We start from the raw sequence: 3718 nt of genomic DNA on the forward strand, positions 1-3718 counted from the left end.
ATTTGTCATGTAGACTATTTTCATGTCTGCACCTCAGCGATGACGTTATTTGTTCGTGTGTTTCACTAGTTTACCCTTGAGTGCTTGGTGTACAATATGCGTGAGTGGCATGCTGGCTGGCCTCGGTCCTAGAATGTTAAAGCGGAGATCATGCGGGATGATCATCCGCTTCCACCCCCATGTGTATGGAGGGATGTAGCTGGATACTCTAGAACTAGTGAAATAGGAGGAGTAGGGGGAGGTGGTGGGACAATCCGGAAGCCTTCGCGCATCACAGGTGGAAGGGAAAGGAGGGGTTTAAATGTCAGCGAAGGCGGGAGCAAGTAATGACAGCTGTCAATCACTCGCGGGTTTCCTCCCGAACCATGTTTATTTATAAACAACATTTCACTAGTTTACCCTTGAGTGCTTGGTGTACAATATGCGTGAGTGGCATGCTGGCTGGCCTCGGTCCTAGAATGTTAAAGCGGAGATCATGCGGGATGATCATCCGCTTCCACCCCAAGAATGCAAGAGACCAACCAGCAATACTGATGCGAGGTCCGTCCGCATCCCAAAAGAGCAAATTGGCTCAGCAGGACGGCGGAGCCGACTGGAGGACCGAGGGCCAAGCTTAAACAAACAAACATAAAAAACAACCGAAATTAACGTTTCAATAACGGGAGGAGAGACGATAGCGATTAGAGCTAAGAAGCGAGTGCTTGATGCGCACGACGGATATCTGCCAGATTGGTTCGTACGTACAGTGCGTAGGCGTCGGAGGACCAGCGACCGAGCGTTTTAATTTGTTGCTCAGATAACCCTTTGGTAGCCGCCGTGGTGGCCGCCCCAATTCTAAAGGAATGGGCCGAATAACGTTCTGGAGAAAACCCAGAATTGGCGAGAACCGATTTAAGCAAACACTGAAATGTGTGGCGGGTAACGGGAGTACCGTTATCCGTGACGAACAGTGGGCAGGATGGCGGGGACTGAGATGAGCGGTACGCCAGGTATCGAGACATGTATTGGTGAGGGTTGAGGTCGGAATCCAAATTGAAAATAAATATTGGGTGACCTTTTCTGAACTGGTCCGTTTTGCTTTGTTTGACAAGGAAACGCATGGTGTTTTCGTCAACGTGTTCCAGATCCGCGATGCAAGGGTGTATAGCCGGATTAAATTTGTGGTTAGGACAGGTGAATTCGCCACATCGTAACATTCCGAAAAAAGCCAGAACGAACATGGCAGCGAGAGTGAAATTTGTGTGAAATGACATGAACCCATTGTAGAGGGTGGTGAGACATGCGGCGAGAACCGTGCGCGTAATGGGGAGTCGTAAGTCAGGGCTAGAGCGGGGCTTTTGTTTGCGAATGCCCTTGAGTAAAAGCGAGACTCTACTGTCGGAGAATGACTGGCAATCGGAACCGTAAATTAATTTGTGCATGAAATGCACGCCCGACAAATAGGCTTTGATTGTGGCGGGACTGAGTTTTTGGAGCGTAAAGGCGTGCGTAATGAAGGAGGATATTGTGACCGTGTCGAAGCTAGGAAAGGGCAGGGAATGTAGTGCGTGGAACTGCTTGAAGCTTGACCAGGCGGTCCAGTATGACTGCATGGTATTGTGAGAAATCGCATTGAGGACTAAATCGGTGGTGGTTTGTTGCAGATAGCTCAATGGGTGATTCACAGGAAGATGGTCTCTGAGAATCTCGGGAGGGGCGTGGGGAGCTCGTCCGCATCTGGCGCCAACGATCTGAATTTCTGGAAATGAAAACGAGAGAGGGAGTCAGCGATTTGGTTGTGGTGGCCTGGAATGTGGGCTGCTCTTATAATGAATTGATAACTGGCCGCGGTCCAGACGAGACGTCTGAGGTATGGAGAGACCGTTAGAGATTTCGTGCGTGTGGTGTTAATGGCATTTACGACTGCCTCGTTGTCGCTATGAATGAGAACGCTCTTAGATCGCCATTCTTTTCCCCAAACTATGGCTGCGAGGACTATCGGGTATAACTCGTACACGGCTGAGGATGGGGCATCCGCGCACCTCTCCGGAAATGCTTGTGGCCAGGTGGAAGCGAACCAGCGCCCATTGTAGTAACCACCGAACCCCACCGAGGGGGCTGCATCGGTGAACAGTTGCAGATCATCTGGGGATAAAACACAGTCGTCGTAAAACATGCATAAACCGTTCCATTCATCTAAAAACAGTTTCCACAACCTGAGGTCTGCGAGACCGTGCGCGTCGATGTGGACGATGCCAGAGAGCGACGGGACGGCTGACGCTGCGGAGAGGAGGTGTGATATGAAAGGGCGACCCTGGGGTATTACGCGCATAGCGAAATTTAGGTGTCCTAACAGAGATAGGAGCGCTTGTTTCGTGCAGGAGGGGGCGTCGAGGAACGAGTCGAGTAACACTGAAATTCTGTCTCGCTTCTCCTTGGGAAGCGCCATGGAAAATTCATCGGTATCCAATGTGATACCGAGGAATTCCAGTCTGGTTGACGGCCCTTCAGTTTTCTCCGGGGAAAGGGGAATTCCCAGTTTGAACGGAAAAAACATCGGATAAGGTGGTGATGCCTGCGGCTGGAGGCTGGGACGTGGGGGTAACGACTAAGAAGTCGTCCAATAGATGCACGAGTAATTTGAGGTTGTAGTTGTTTTGGAGAATCCAGCACAGGGATTCAGACAGCGTGTCGAAAATCTTGGGGCTGCTCCGACAGCCAAAGGTGAGACGCACGGCAAAATACAGTTTCCCCCGCCACTTAACGCCGAAGAGGTGCCAGAAGGCTGGGTTCAGGGGCATGACTTTGAACGCAGAGGTGATATCGGCTTTGGCCAGCCAGCTATGAGGGCCGGCCTCCTTTATTAGGCGTACGGCGTCATCTACGGAATGGTAATTTAGCGAAAAATCGTCGAGGGGAATTAAACTGTTGATGCTTGGAACTAGGTTTTCGTGGGGGGCGGACAGATCTATTATCAGCCTCTTTTTACCGGAATATTTGCGTGTGGCGATGCCAATTGGATTCACTCTGTAGACGGGGAACGGGGATTTGTTTAATGGGCCAATCACGAAACCGGATTCTACTTCCTTGCGAAGGAGGGACGTGACTGTGTCTGGGTCGCCCAGGGCCGACTGAAGGTTTTTGCACGAGAATGACTCGGTGGGTAAGGATGCGACGCCAGGGTGGAAACCGTGAGTTAGACCATGGATGAGGTAGTCGCAGAACTCTCTGTTTGGGTGGGATTCTAATTCGGACTGCAATAAAGGCACAACAACGGGAGTAGACAGGTAGTTTCGAGCACGTTTATTAGCGTTGCGCAGGACTGGGCAGATGGTCCTCGCATGAGCCCCCGCGCAATAGGAGCAAACGTGTAGATATCGACAGGTGGAGAGTGAGCACGCGTTTATATTAAACTTTCGGCACACTTCGCGGCCTTTCCAGGAGAGCGAGTTCCCAACATCTTCTATGTTGGCTGCCGTAGAGGACAAGCGACCCGCTGAAGATGTGGGTTTGGAGGCAGTGGTTTTTGACTGGACGAGTGGGCAGTCACCGGAGCCGTGGCTGCGCCCGTTGCATAGAGCGCAGACGGTTGGTTTTAACGCCTAAAAACACTCTGCTGTATATTTCCAGATCGAGGGCCCCCCAGTGCGGAATTTGGTTCCATAAAGTAACTCTGGCAGCGGATTTAGCCGAAAATAGCCGGTGGTAGGAGTAAAAGTGGGCGCCCCCGAATGTAGTG

General features: G+C 51.3%; 1 pseudogene; it reads right to left on the minus strand.

Moving 5' to 3' along the window:
- Window positions 1-1660: 1660 nt before the first annotated feature.
- The window catches only part of LOC134442942 (uncharacterized), a 3630-nt pseudogene continuing 1572 nt past the window's right edge, over window positions 1661-3718 (minus strand).

This window comes from Engraulis encrasicolus, unplaced genomic scaffold (assembly GCF_034702125.1).
Source record: "Engraulis encrasicolus isolate BLACKSEA-1 unplaced genomic scaffold, IST_EnEncr_1.0 scaffold_26_np1212, whole genome shotgun sequence".
Lineage (NCBI taxonomy): Eukaryota > Metazoa > Chordata > Actinopteri > Clupeiformes > Engraulidae > Engraulis > Engraulis encrasicolus.